We start from the raw sequence: 16,494 nt of genomic DNA on the forward strand, positions 1-16,494 counted from the left end.
TCTCTCTTTCCCCTCAGCCCTTGGCACTTGCTAATCTACTTTCTATCCTAATCTATTTACCTATTTTGGACCTTTAAGTGGAATCTTACAATATGTGGTCTTTGTGATTAGCTTCTCTCATTTAGCATAATGTTTTTGAGATTTATTTGTATTGTAGCCAGTGTCAGTATTTCATTCCTTTTTGTTGCTAAAAAGTGTTCCATTTTATGTATATACCATATGTTGCTTATCCATTCATTAGACGGTGGCCATTTAGGCTTTTTCCACTTTTTGGTTACAGTGAATTATGCTACTGTGAACATTTATGTAGGCATATATTTATATTTTTCTTGGGTAGAGACCTGGAAGAATTGCTGAGTCATATGGTAACACTATGTTCGCATTTTGAGGCACTGCCAAATTTTTCCAAAGTGTTTGTAATATTTTACATTTTTACCAGAAATGTATGAGGATTACCACTTTATTATATCTTTGCTAACATTTATTATTGTTCTTTTTATTATAGCCATTTCTATTATGAGGGAAGTGGTATCTCATTGTTTACTGACTTTTTATACACCTACACTTTCATGATCTTCACCCAGAAAAAGATATGTAACATTTTCATTGTCCCGAAAGTTTTTTTTGTGCCTTTTCTCAGTCAACATCAGTTCCTTGCCCCTAGGTAACCAATTTTCTGACTTAAAAACACTATAAATTAGTTTTACCTGTTCTTGAACATCATATAAATGGAATCAGACATTATGTTTAATTTATAATCAAAGTACATGAATTTTCATAGCAGTGTTATTCATAATAGCCAATAGTGAAGGCCACTCAAATCTCCATTAACCGTTGAATGGATTGGCAATATGCAGTATATCTGTAAAATGGATACTATTTGTTAATAAAAAGGAAAGAAGTACTGATACAGTCTTTAGTGTGGGGCTTCTTTTAGTCAATGTAATGATTTTGAGATTTTCCTCATGTTATTGTGTGTATCAGTAATTCATTCCTTATTATTGCTGAGTAATGTTCCATTACAAATAATGTAAAACCTCAGACCTACCACAGTTTTTGACAAAATGACATTCAATAAACATATACACTTGTTTATAAAATCTATTAGCCAACCTAGGAAAATGAGGAATTTACTCAAGGTGGTGATAAGGATGTATCAAAGGAAATTTAGCATGTGTCATACTTAATAGTAATACTTGAGAAGCACTCTCAATTATATCAGGAATGGACCTTAGTTTGGAGTGTATTAATTGCTGTAAGAAACCAACTCCAAAATTTCAGCAGCTTAACAAGATAGAAGTACATTTCTTGCTAATATAACAGTATAATGTGGATGTTCCTCATCAGCAGATGACTATTCTAGAGCTCATTCAGAGACCCAGGCTTCTTCCATATCCTTCAAGAGTTCACAGTTCTCTGCTTGTAGCCAGCGGAGTAGGAAAGGGTGATGAAGACATGCCTGTTTCTTAATTAACTTTGTCTAGAAGTGACAGATACCATTTTTGCTCATAACTGCAACTGCACCCAGGGAGTTTAAAATCTAAATTATAAACTAAATTTAAATTGTAAGCTAAAATCTGAGTACTTTTAATACTATCTCAATCAATGGCTCCTTTCTGAGGCTACATCTTATAGAATAGAAATCTGAAGTCAAGCACATTTTGAAGAAAGTAGAATAATTTATGACTTAGAGGGCAAAGCCAAAGACTGAGCAACAAACACAGTTTAATATTATAGTGAGAAGATTTCCCATATTATTGTAGCGCTATTAAAACTGTGACTACACGTTTTTAAAAAACTTCACAGTTTTCAGACAAGTCTAAAACCTTGAATGTAATTTAGTTGGAGTTGTTGTATTTAACCTCACTTTTACATTTCTTTCCTATTCTTGGTGATTATCTATATCCATGGTTTCCAAACTGTCTGCTGAGGTGCTCTAGGCATTCCAGTGAACTTACAGAAACCTACATTTTTAAGAGACCGAGTGTCATGTGTTGGATACCATGCAGATTATTGCTACTAGGTTCTGAATGTAGCTAATAATAAGTGGAAATGGTTGACTATTTCTTTTGACCTTTGGTGCTTGGTGATGTTGAACACGTTTTCATGTGCATATTGGCCGTTTGCATAGCTTATTTGGAGAAATGTCTATTTAGGTCCTTTGTCCATTTTTTAGTTTGGCTTTGTTGTTGTTGTTGAATTGTCAGAGTTCTTTAAAAAAAAATTTAATATTTATTTCATCTCAGTTGCAGCACGAAAGCTCTTGTCTCATACAGTCTGTTTAGATGCGGCAGATGAGATCTGGTTCCCTGACCAGGTGTCGAACCTGGCCCCCTGAATTGGGAGCATGAAGTCTTGGCCACTGGTCCACCAGGAAAGTCCCTGGAGTTCTTTACATATTCTGGACATTAATCTCATAAAATACATATATGTTCTTTCATTATGTGGGTTGACTTTTAGCTTTATTTATTGTGTCCCTTGATGCACAGAAGTTTTACATTTTGATGTAGTCTGGTTTATTTTTTCTTTTATTGCATGTGCTTTTGGTGTCATATCCAAGAAATCATTCTTGAACTCCAAATCAATATCATTAAGCTTTTCACCTACATTTTCTTCTAAGAGTTTCATGTTATAGTTTTTTGACCTATTTTGAGTTAATTTTTACATATGATATGTATAGTGTTTAAGGGTTCAACTTCATTCTTCTGCATGTGGATATTCAGTTTTCCCAACACCATTTGTTGGAATGGTATTGAATGATCTTGGCACTCCTGTCAAAAAGCATTTGGCATTCCTGTCAAAAATCCATATATACAGGACTTTTTGGTGGGGGTTGGGGGGGGTCTCTATTTTACTTCATTTTTCTACATGTGTATCTTCATGCCGGTACTTCTCTATTTAGGTTACTGAACTTGGCAATAAGTTTTGAAATCAGGAAATGTGAAACCTCTGACTTTGCTATTCTTTTTCAAGGTTGTTTTGGCTATTTGGGGGTCCCTTGAAATTCCATGTGAGTTTTAGGATAGATTTCTTTCTGTGAAAATACAATTAGGATTTTGGTAGGATAGTTTCTGAAATACTATAAATGTTAGCTGTAACTATTGTTGTTATTATTAAGTTTAAAATCAATTTGGTGACCTGAAATTCCTGTATACAGAGTATAGGAAAAAAATTATATATATATATATTTTGAAGAATTAAGCTTCTATAAGCTTTTTAAAAACTTAACTTTATTGAAGTATAATGTATGTACAATGAGCTGCATGCTTTTAAAGGGTACAGTTTGATGAATTTTATATATAACTTTAAAAAAACTACCATAATCAAGATATAGAACATTTTCATCATCATCCTCCCTGCAGATCTTCCTCTTGTGTCTGTGAGGTCTATCCCTCCTGCTCCTGGCCTCAGGCAATCACTGATCTTTTTTTTTTTTTTTTGTCACTATAAACTAGTTTGCATTCTTCTGCTTTTTATGTAAATATCATCATATAATGTGTACTCTTTTGTGTCTGGCTTCTTTTACTCAGCATAATGAATTTGAGGTTTATACATGGTGTGTATATAAGCATATCAGTATTTAATTCCTTTTTTGTTGCCCAGTAGTATTCCATTTTGTGGATATACTATGTTTTGTTTATTCATTCACCTGTTGATGCATATGTGAATTGCTTTCAGCTTTGGGCTATTGTTAATAAAGCTATTTTGAACATTTGTTGCAAGTCTTTTTGTAAACATGCACTTTCATTTCTCTTGGATACACACCTAGGGGTAGAATGACAGGATCATATTGCAGATGTATGATTAATTTTATAAGAAACTCTTGAGCAGTTTTCCACAGTGGTAGTATTATTTTACATTCCCATGAGCAGTGTATTAGAATTCTCTTATGGCTTTTAAACAAATGTTTATATAGATGATCCATTTTTATTGTAGAAATATTTTAAAATATGTGAGTAAACAAAATAAATCAGTCAAAATCCTACTACAAGACATCATAAGTTAACATTTTGGAATATGTTCTTCTAGTTTTTTTAATACCTACACTAAATTTTTTATGGTTTAATAGGCTTTTTAAAAAGTGAGATATAATTGATATATAACGTATTAATTTCAGATATATAACACAATGGTTTGATAGTTGATACACTACAAAATGGTCACTACAGTAAGTCTAGTCACCATCCATACTTCACTATTTTTAATAAAAGTTGTACTATATATACTACTTTGTATTTCATTTTTCCCACTAAACATGGACTAGATTTCTATTTCAATAAGTATAGAGTCATACCATCATTTATAATAGGCATACAATATTCCATTGCATCAATGCATAATACACTGAAACTAGCCATTTGGCTATTATTGGACCTTTAGGTTGCTGCCTCTTCCCCTTCTTATAAATAATGTTATAATGGACATTATATTAATATAGTGTTTATTTCACTACTTATTTCTTTATGATAAACTCTAAGGAGAACTGCTCTCTCTAAAAATATAGAAATTTAAAAGATATTTAATACTCATTGCCAAATTGCCTTCTAGCTCTGTTGTTGTTTTTCACTATCTTTGTTTTCTTGGGTATGTTACTTAACCTTTTCTGAGCATCATTATCTCCTCATTCATAAAACAGAGATAATGTAAAAATGTTATTTTAAAGCAGTTAGCATAGTACCTACCACATGGTAAATACTCAGTGATAGCTATTATTTTCTTCTTCATTTGTTTTTTTTTCAGTTTTTCTGGTTCATATTCCTACCTGGAGTGTTTAAGAGTTTGTGGTTTCTCATATCTCAGATACTTACAAGTTTAATTATTATGAAAAAAATTCACTGCTGATCTGATCATTGTATTTCTTCTTTTATGAATTGTCTTCCTTGATTATGAGTGAGTGAGTGAAGCCTCTCAGTCAGGTCCGACTCTTTGTGACCCCGTGGACTGTAACCCACCAGGCTACACAGTCCATGGAATTCTCCAGGCAAGAATACTGCAGTGGGTTGCCATTTCCTTCTCCAGGGGATCTTCCTGACCCAGGGATCGAACCCAGGTCTCCCGCATTGCAGGCAGACGCTTTACCCTCTGAGCCACCAGGGAAGCAATAATTCTCAAACACTGAGATGAGTGATAGGCAGGCAGATTCTTTACTGTATGAGCTATGGTAAAGTCACAATAGAACACCAAGGTTTTATTAATAGAAAGTCTCTAACAATTAGGAGTGAAAGACAGGTGATTTATCCCATTAGTAAATTCAGTAAATTTGGTATTTATTATATTTGTGAATTTATGCTATTGGTATTCATTGTGGCTTTGAGATTCAGGGCAGCAAACTCAGAGTGCATTTAAAAGATTCAATACAAATCAACTTTAAATATGTATTTGACATTTTTACTTTTCCATGTTGGTTTGGTTTTTATGCCAATTTTTATGTTACCTCAGCACTAATGAAATGAAACAGAGCTGCCTAAGCTCAAATTTATCTAATCTGATTTTTTCTTCTTTTTTTTTTCTGAAACAGAACCAGAGAGCTGAGATGTTTTTGTTAGGTTACATTTCTGGGGAATCCATAGTGACAGATTTTACTTGGTAATTTTATATTATGAATATCACTATATATAATCAAGCTATTTAGTTAAGAGCTTTTAAAATTTTTCATGTTTAACTCTGAGTGGTGGTAGGGGAAGTGAGAGTAGATGGTGGAAGGAGAATGGAAGAGAAGCACATCAAGTGTTTCTGTTTTAGCTTTGTCCTTGGAGTTCACAAATGTTTAGAAGGGAAAACAAGTTCCTGAAGAACAAGAACAAGACTCCTGAAGACAGGAGTCTTCTATGATGGAGTGGAAATGTAGCTAACGGGCAATGAGAGGGTACCTCCTCACCAGCTTCTCCCTCCCAAGTTATCATATATATGTCCAAAACAAAACAAAACGAAATCTTTCCCTCTCCTCCAACCTTCCAGAGATTTAAAAAATTAATCCATTAAAATGCTTTTACTTAATGTGAATTACAATGGTTAGACATTCAATTTTCAACTCTTTTATGGTTGTTCACTGACTGATAACCTACTAATAATAATGAAACTGTTGACTGAAAAAAAAAAAAAGCACAACCTAAAGGTTGAGAGTTATATTTTGTTTGGTGGGCATTCTTAGGAGTTCAAGCCCAAGAAACAGCATCTCAAATAACTCTTAAGAGACTGCACAGAAGGGGCAGGAGCCAGGGGGCAGAGGGGTCGCCAGGATATAAGTTTTTGCAACAAAAGACCAGGTAGTTGGAATATCAAAAGATTATTGTTAGTAAAAGAAAACCAGATTATCTCAAGAAATGTAGTGCTTTTCTATGTATGGGAAGATGCAGGAATCTGGGCTTACTGAAATCATTCTTTTGATACGCATCTAGACTATCTGGGGCTTCCCTTGTGGCTCAGCTGGTAAAGAATCTGCCTGCAATGCAGGAAACCTGGGTTTGATCCCTGGGTTGGGAAGATACCCTGGAGAAGGGAAAGACTACCCACTCCAGTATTCTGGCCTCGAGAATTCCAAAAGGGGGTCGCACCAATTTTGTGTGTTCACTCATAGAAGTAATAGAAATAATAAATCTAAATTAGGATTGCAGGCTGCTTGCATGTCTCTTACAATTTTTCTATATGTATGTTTGGCTATCTCATCTTGCTAGTAAGCACAAGTTTGTGTGCCTGACATACAGTGAGGCCAAACTGAAACACTGAAGTCTGGAGCAGGGAAAGGAGACTTGCCATGCAAGGAGATGGTTTGCTCATTTACCTAACCCCCAACCTTGTACTCTCTGAAAGTTTTCAGCAAGCATTTTTGAAGGCCAGGTGAGGGAGGGGTGTTGCAGGGTTTGTGGTCAGCTACTGCCCATTTCTCTGATTGGTGGATGGTGAGGTAATAGGATGGTGTCACGGGGGTTAACATTATCAGTCCTTAGGGTCTGGGAAGCCTGTGGCTATGTGCTCATGGTCATCAGAAAGTTAACATCTTCCATTTGGTAGGGGTTTTTCACATCTATGAAACAACTTAGGTAATGTGCATTAGTTCAGTTCAGTTCAGTTGCTCAGTCGTGTCCAACTCTTTGCGACCCCATGGACTGCATGCAGCATGCCAGGCCTCCCTGTCCATCTCCAACACCCAGAGTTTACTCAAACTCATGTCCATTGTGCGGAGAAGGCAATGGCAACCCACCCAGTATTCTTGCCTGGAAAATCCCATGGACGGAGGAGCCTGGTAGGCTGCAGTCCATGAGGTCGCGAAGAGTTGGACACAACTGAAGTGACTTAACAGCAGCAGCAGCAGCATGTCCACTGAGTTGGTTATGCCATCCAGCTATCTCATCCTCTGTCGTCCCCTTCTCCTCCTGCCTTCAGTCTTTCCAGCATCAGTGTCTTTTCAAATGAGTCAGTTCTTCACATCAGGTGACTTAAGTATTTGGAGTTTCAGCTTCAACATCAGTCTTTCCAATGAATATTCAGGACTGATTTCCTTTAGGATTGACTGGCTGGATCTCCTTGCAGTCCAAGGGACTCCAAGAATCCTCTCTAACAGCACACTTCAAAAGCATCAGTTCTTCGATGCTCAGCTTTCTTTATAGCCCAATTCTCACATCAATACATGACTACTGGAAAAAACATAGCTTTGACTAGACAGATTGTTGTTGGCAAAGTAATGTCTCTGCTTTTTAATATGCTATCTAGGTTGATCATAACTTTCTTTCAAGGAGCAAGCGTCTTAATTTCATAGCTGCAGTCACCATCTACAGTGATTTTAGAGCCCAAAAAAATAGTCTGCCACGGTTTCCACTGTTTCCCTGTATTTGCCACGAAGTGATGGGACCGGATGCCATGATCTTCGTTTTCTGAATAATGAGTTTTAAGCCAACTTTTCCACTCTTCTCTTTCACTTTGATCAAGAGGCTCTTTAGTTCTTCACTTTCTGCCATAAGTGTGGTGTCTGTTGCATAGCTGAGGTTATTGATCTTTCTCCTGGCAATCTTGATTCCAGCTTGCACTTCATCCAGCTTGTTTAACTTACTCTGCATGTAAGTTAAATAAGCAGGGTGACAATATACAGCCTCGACGTACTCCTTTCCCTACTTAGAAACAGTTCCATGTCCAATTCTAACTGTTGCTTCCTGACCTGCATACAGATTTCTCAGGAGGTAGGTCAGGTGGTATGGTATTCCCATCTCTTTAGCAATTTTCCAGTTTTTGTTGTGGTCCACACAGTCAAAGGCTTTGGCATAGTCAATAAAACAGAAGTAGATGTTTTTCTGGAACTCTCTTGCTTTTTTGATGATCTAACGGATGTTGACCATTTGATCTCTGGTTCCTCTGCCTTTTCTCAATCCAGCTTGAACATCTGGAAGTTCATGGTTCACGTACTGTTGAAGCCTGGCTTGGAGAATTTTGAGCACCACTTTGCTAGCATGTGAGATGAGTGCAATTGTGCGGTAGTTTGGGCATTCTTTGACATTGCTTTTCTTTGGGATTGGAATGAATACTGACATGTTGCAGTCCTGTGGCCACTACTGAGTTTTCCAAATTTGCTGGCATATTGAATGCAGCATGTTCACAGCATCATCTTTTAGGATTTGAAATAGCTCAACTGGAATTCCATCACCTTCGCTAGCTTTGTTCATAGTGATGCTTCCTGAGGCTCACTTGACTTCACATTCCAGGATGTCTGGCTCTAGGTGAGTGATCACATCATCATGATTATCTGGGTCATGAAGATCTTTTTTGTACAGTTGTTCTGTGTATTCTTGCCACCTCTTCTTAATATCTTCTGCTTCTGTTAGGTCCATACCATTTCTGTCCTTGATCGAGCCCATCTTTGCATGAAATGTTCCCTTGGTACCTCTAATTTTCTTGAAGAGATCCCTAGACTTTCCCATTCTATTGTTTTCCTCTATTTCTTTGCATTGATCACTGAGGAAGGCTTTCTTATCGTTCCTTGCTATTCTTTGGAACTCTGCATTCCAATGGGTAGGTATAACTTTCCTTTTCTCCTTTGTTTTTCACTTCTCTGCTTTTCACAGCTATTTGTAAGACCTCCTCAGACAACCATTTTGCCTTTTGGCGTTTCTTTTCTTTGGGGATGGCCTTGATCCCTGCCTCCTGTACAATGTCATGAACCTCTGTCCATAGTTCTTCAGGTACTCTGTCTATCAAATCTAATCCTTTGAATTGATTTGTCAGTTCTACTGTATAATTGTAAGGGATTTGATTTAGGTCATACCTGAGTGGTCTAGTGGTTTTCCCTACTTTCTTCAATTTAAGTCTGAATTTGGCAATAAGGAATTCATGGTCTGTGCCACAGTCAGCTCCCAGTCTTCTTTTTGCTGACTGTATAGAGCTTCTCCATCTTTGGCTACAAAGAATATAATCAATCTGATTTTGGTATTGACCATCTGGTGATGTCCTTGTGTAGAATCTTCTTTTGTGTTTTTGGAAAAGGGTGTTTGCTATGACCAGTGCATTCTCTTGGGAAAACTCTATTAGCCTTTGCCCTGCTTCATTTTGTACTCCAGGCCAAATTTACCTGTTACTCCAGGTGTTTCTTGACTTCCTACTTTTGCATTCCAGTCCCCTATAATACAAAGAATATCTTTTTGGGGTGTTAGTTCTAGAAGGTTGTGTAGGTCCTCAAAGAACCATTTAACTTCAGCTCTTCAGCATTACTGGTCGGGGCATAGACTTGGATTACTGTGATATTGAATGGTTTGCCTTGGAAACGAACAGAGATCATTCTGTCATTTTTCAGATTGCATCCAAGTACTGCATTTTGGGCTCTTTTGTTGGACTATAATGGCTACTACATTTCTTCTAAGGGATTCCTGCCCACAGTAGTAGTTATTATGGTCATCTGAGTTAAATTCACCCATTCCAGCCTGTTTTAGTTCTCTGATTTCTAAAATGTCAATGTTTACTCTTGCCATCTCCTGTTTGACTACTTTCAATTTGCCTTGATTCATGGACCTGACATTCCAGGTTCCTACGCAATATTGCTCTTTACAGCACTGGACTTTACTTCCATCACCAGTCTCATCCACAACTGGGTGTTGTTTTTGCTTTGGCTCCATCTCTTCATTCTTTCTGAAGTTATTTTTCCACTGATCTCCAGTAGCATATTGGGCACCTTCCAACCTGGGGAGTTCATCTTTCAGTGTCCTATCTTTTGCCTTTTGATACTGTTCATGGGGTTCTCAAGGCAAGAATACTGAAGTGGTTTGCGATTCCCTTCTCCAGTGGACCACGTTCTGTCAGACCTCTCCACCATGACCTGTCTATCTTGGGTGACCCTACATGGCATGGCTCATAGTTTCATTTTCAGACAAGGCTTGGTCCATGTGATCAGATTGGTTAATTTCCTGTGATTGTGTTTTCATTCTGTCTGCCCTCTGATGGAGAGGGGTAAGAGGTTTAGGGAAGCTTCCTGATGGGAGGGACTGACTGAGGGGGAAATTGGGTCTTGTTCTGATGGATGGGCCATGCTCAGTAAATCTTTAATCCAATTTTCTATTGATGGGGCTGTGTTCCCTCCCTCTTATTTGACCTGAGGCCAAACTATGGTGGAGGTAATGAAGATAATGGCAACTTCCTTCAAAAGGTCCCACACACAACACTGCTGCACTCAGTGCCCCCAACCCTGCAGCAGGCCACTGCTGACTCACGCCTCCACCTGAGACTCCTGGACACTTACGGGCAAGTCTGGGTCAGTCTCTTGTGGGATCATTGCTCCTTTCTCCTGGGTCCTGGTATGTACAAGGTTCTGTTTGTGTTCGCCAAGAGTCTGTTTCCCATTCCTGTTTGACTTCTGGCTGCTCTGTGGTGGGGTTAATGGCGACTTCCTCCAAGAGGGCTTATGCTATACCCACGTGTTCTGTACCCAGAGCTCCTGCTACTGTTATTTAGGTACTTCAGAGAGGAGCTGAAGGAGAGGATATGGGACAGGGCCTGACCCTGGGAAGGCCCCATAGGGTCCTGCTTGGTTACAATCTTCTTAGAGGGTAGAAGATGAATTTTAAAGTATGTATGTTATTAAATTATATTTCTTTTTCTATGAGTTCTATGTCCCCAGACTTGAGCCACTCAAAACAGAATATTCATGAGACCAGGTTCAAATTGAATCTGTAATTTCTTTTATCAAAGCCTCAAACTTTGTCACTAGACTCCCCAGTGTCTAGGGGTGTCCTAAAAAATGTTTAACGACTGGGTTTTATATAGTATATATGTTTGTTAGAATTTTACTGAAGGATGTGTAGCACACAATTTATAAATTATAATAAAAGTATAAAATGATTTCATTGTAAATTCCATATGGCCAATTAACTCTCACAGAATGCTGACTTTTGCCAAATTCTTGTATCTGTAGCCAACCCATGATTGCAAGTCAATCATGAGTTGACAATTTTTATGCTATTTATAATGTAATAGTTATAGATAAGACACACTTTAAAGTTAAGTCTATTATTAACATTTTATCTAACACTTTCCAAAGTCTAGATAGACAAGAAAATAATAAATAAAGGCCTGATTTGTAACATTTGATGATTTTCATGTTATAAATATACTCACTATGGCCAATTTTAATCTATAAACATAATGGAACTAAACGGGAAGGGATATATGGTAGCCCATATTGTTTTATTTATTACCTATTATTTTCACCAAGCAGATAAAATACATATAAATTATTTCAAAAGGATCAGTTCAGTTCAGTCACTCAGTCGTGTCTGACTCTTTGCAACCCCATGAATCACAGCATGCTAGGCCTCCCGGTCCATCACCAACTCCTGGAGTTTACCCAAACTCATGTCCATCGAGTCAGTGATGCCATCCAGCCATCTCATCCTCTGTCGTCCCCTTCACCTCCTGCCCCCATTCCTCCCAGCATCAGGTTCTTTTCAAATGAGTCAACTCTTTGCATGAGGTGGCCAAAGTACTGGAGTTTCAGCTTTAGCATCATTCCTTCCAAAGAAATCCCAGGGTTGATCTCCTTTAGGGTGGACTGGTTGGATCTCCTTGCAGTCCAAGGGACTCTCAAGAGTTTTCTCCAACACCACAGTTCAAAAGCATCAATTCTTCAGCACTCAGCTTTCTTCACAGTCCAGCTCTCACATCCATACATGACCACTGGAAAAACCATAGCCTTGACTAGATGGACTTTTGTTGGCAAAGTAATGTCTCTGCTTTTGAATATGCTATCTAGGTTGGTCATAACTTTCCTTCCAAGGAGTAAGCATCTTTTAATTTCATGGCTGCAATCACCATCGGGAGAATGCAATGGCGATGCACTCCAGTGTTCTTGCCTGGAGAATCCCAGGGACAGTGGAGCCTGATGGGCTGCCATCTATGGGGTCGCAGAGAGTCGGGCACGACTGAAGAGACTTAGTAGCAGCAGCAGCAGCAGCAGCAGCAGCAGCAGCAGAAATCACCATCAGCAGTGATTTTGGAGCCCCCCAAAACAAAGTCTGACACTGTTACCACTCTTTCCCAATCTGTTTCCCGTTAAGTGATGGGACCAGATGCCATGATCTTAGTTTTTGGAATGTTGACCATTAAGCCAACTTTTTCATTCTCTCCTTTCACTTTCATCAAGTAGCTTTTTAGTTCCTCTTCACTTTCTGCCATAAGTGTGGTGTCATCTGCATATCTGAGGTTATTATATTTCTCCCGGCAATCTTGATTCCAGCTTGTGCTTCTTCCAGCCCAGCGTTTCTCATGATGTAATCTGCATAGAAGTTAAATAAGCAGGGTGACAATATACAGCCTTGACGTACTCCTTTTCCTATTTGGAACCAGTCTGTTGTTCCATGTCCAGTTTTAACTCTTGCTTCCTGACCTGCATACAGATTTCTCAAGAGGCAGGTCAGGTGGTATGGTATTCCTATCTCTTTCAAAATTTTCCACAGTTTATTGTGATCCACAGTCAAAGGCTTTGGCATAGTCAATAAAGCAGAAATAGATGTTTTTCTGGAACTCTCTTGCTTTTTCCATGATCCAGCAGATGTTAGCAATTTGATCTCTGGTTCGTCTGCCTTTTCTAAAACCAGCTTGAACATCTGGAAGGTCATGGTTCATGTATTACTGAAGCCTGGCTTGGAGAATTTTGAGCATTACTTTACTAGCATGTGAGATGAGTGCAATTGTGTGCTGGTTTGAGCATTCTTTGGCATTGCCTTTCTTTGGGGTTGGAATGAAAACTAACCTTTTCCAGTCCTGTGTCCACTGCTGAGTTTTCCAAACTTGCTGGCATATTAAGTGCAGCACTTTCACAGCAGCCTCTTTCAGGATTTGAATTAGCTCAACTGGAGTTCCATCACCTCCACTAGCTTTGTTCGTAGTGATGCTTTCTAAGGCCCACTTGACTTCACATTCCAGGATGTCTGGCTCTAGGTGAGTGATCACACCATCATGCTTATCTGGGTCTTAAAGATGTATTTGTACAGTTCTTCTGTGTATTCTTGCCACCTCTTCTTAATATCTTCTGCTTCTGTTAGGTCCATACCATCTGTCCTTTATCGAGCCTATCTGCATGAAATGTTCCCTTGGTATCTCTAATTTTCTTGAAGAGATCTCTAGTCTTTCTCATTCTGTTGTTTTCCTCTATTTCTTTGCATTCATTGCTGAGGAAGGCTTTCTTATCTCTCCTTGCTATTCTCTGGAACTCTGCATTCAGATGCTTATATCTTCCCTTTTCTCCTTTGCTTTTCACTTCTCTTCTTTTCACAGCTATTTGTAAGGCCTTCTCAGACAGCCATATTGCTTTTTTGCATTTCTTTTCCATGGGGATGGTCTTGATCCCTGTCTCCTGTACAATGTCACAAACCTCTGTCCATAGTTCATCAGGCACTCTATCAGATCTAGTCCCTTAAATCTATTTCTCACTTCCATTGTATAATCATAAGAGATTTAATTTAGGTTAAACCTGAATGGTCTAGTGGTTTTCCCTACTTTCTTCAATTTGAGTCTGAATTTGGCAATAAGGAGTTCATGATCTGAGCCACAGTTAGCTCCCAGTCTTGTTTTTGTTGACTGGATAGAGCTTCTCCATCTTTGGCTGCAAAGAATATAATCAATCTGATTTCAGTGTTGACCATCTGGTGATGTCCACGTGTAGAGTCTTCTCTTGTGTTGTTGAAAGAGGGTGTTTGCTATGACCAGTGCATTCTCTTGGCAAAACTCTACTAGCCTTTGCCCTTCTTCAATTTGGCCTAAGGCCAAATTTGCCTGTTACTCTAGGTGTTTCTTGACTTCCTACTTTTGCATTCCAGTCCCCTATAATGAAAAGGACATCTTTTTTGGGTGTTAGTTCTTTAAGGTCTTGTAGGTCTTCATAGAACCTTCACCTTCGGCTTCTTCAGTGTTACTGGTTGGGGCATAGCCTTGCATTACCGTGATATTGAATGGTTTGCCTTGGAAATGAAGAGAGATCATTCTGTCGTTTTTGAGATTGCATCCAAGTACTGCATTTCGGACTCTTTTGTTGACCATGATGGCTACTCCATTTCTTCTAAGGGATTCCTGCCCACAGTAGTAGATATACTGCTTTCAAAAACACAGATAATAGCAAAATAATTAGGAATTGAAGAGTTTTGCATGTTTATTTTCTTCATTTTTTATATAACTTATTTAATTATAAATTTACAGAAGTTAATTTTAATAACAAATGTTAAAATGTTTTAAATAGCTGACTTGTAGTATTCCTGAAAATTAACAGTGGGCTTTTCTGAGCTGGTAGGAGAGGGCCCTAATAAACCACTGATTCCCAGAGGCCTCTATATTCTTGCTCCAGTCTAGATTGATCAATGTCTACAGTTTTTTAGGGTTATCATATTAAGTTTTTTTTTACCCTCTTCATATTAATTTTCTTCTTTTATTTCTCTTTGCTTATTATACTCCCTCTTCTTGCTGGAGTACATCCTCAGATAAATTGCAAAGAAGTTACCTTTTATATATGAAGTAGAAAGAATAACAAAATTTGAGTTCTTGTATAATTGATAATATCCTTATTTTCATATACTGACTGAAAGTTTGGGTATAGTACTTTAAGTTGAAAATTAATTTGAAATTTAAAGGGTTTGTACCATTGATTTCTAGGAACCTGAGCTGCTGATAAGCAGGTTGGTGCATGTTTCCCCCTTTTGGGCGGTTTTAAGATCTTTCCTTCATTTTAGAGTTTTGAAATTTCATAGAGATGTGTCTATGTTTGTTTTCATTCATTGTGTGAGATACTTGGTGCGATTTTTTTCAAAATAATGTCCTTCTTTTGGCAAAACCTATCGTACAGGGTCTTTGATAATCCCACATTTTTCCTCTTCTCTTTGCTGGCGCCTTATCAGTCAAATGTGAGGGGGTCTCAGATTGACTCTGTGTCTTACCTATGTCATATATTTTTCTATTTTGCCTTTTGTTTTTCAGTCTGGGAGATTTCTTCAACTCTATCTTCTATCTCCTTAATAAATTTTAGTTTAGACAATTGTGTTTTTTAATTTTCAAAAGCTGTTTCCTTTTCACAAGTTGTTTTCTTCTCACAGCATCCTTATTTTTATGGACTCATACTTTCTTAAATCTGTCTGAGAATTACAAATATAACTTTAAAAATCTCTTTTATTCTTCCTTGATTGTCTTTGTTTCTTCCAGGGCTATTTTTCTTCTTTATTTTGTTTTTCTTCATGTTTCCAAACTTCTGAACACAGTAGTATATCCATTTCCAGTAATAGAAAACTCTCAAACAACCTTAAAATAACACTTTTATTACATGTGCTTATATTTTGAAATAGCAACTTCACTTTGTGGAATTAATTTTTAAAAATGAGAAGATATTTTAATATATTCAAAGCTGTATCTTCAGTAATAAAAATAGCCAGCATATATTGAACAGTTATTATGTGCCAGTTATGTTTAAGGGCTCTACATTTTTCAAACCCCCTTAATTCTAACAACCATTTGAATTCAATATTATTATCTCCATTTTGTAGATGAAGAACAAACCAAGAAGTTAATCAGCTTGTTCATGATTGCACAATTAGTAAGTGCAGGACTCTAACTCAGACTGAGGGTCCAAACTGAAGACTCTTAACCAATGATGCAGTAGAGAAAGATTAGAAATAATTAGACCAAAATATTAATACTGATTATATTCAGATAATGGGATTATGAATACTGTTTTTATGAATTTCCTTTTGTTTAAATTAAACAATTGAAATTGTGGGTACATATAATTTTCAAATTGCTATCTTTAAATTGAAATGGACATCACATATCATAAAATTTCCTGACTTAAAGTGAACAATTCAGTGGTTTTTATATATTCAAAAGTTACATGACTATCATATTAATTCCAGGTAATTTTTGTTATTCCCAAAATAAATTCTTTAACCATTAAGCTGTCAGTTCTAATTCCCTCTTCTTCCCAACCCCTAAGAATTAGTAATCTACTTTCTATCTCTTTGAATTTACCTATTATGGACATTT

Source organism: Oryx dammah, unplaced genomic scaffold (assembly GCF_014754425.2).
Source record: "Oryx dammah isolate SB20612 unplaced genomic scaffold, SCBI_Odam_1.1 HiC_scaffold_1, whole genome shotgun sequence".
NCBI classification, from domain to species: domain Eukaryota; kingdom Metazoa; phylum Chordata; class Mammalia; order Artiodactyla; family Bovidae; genus Oryx; species Oryx dammah.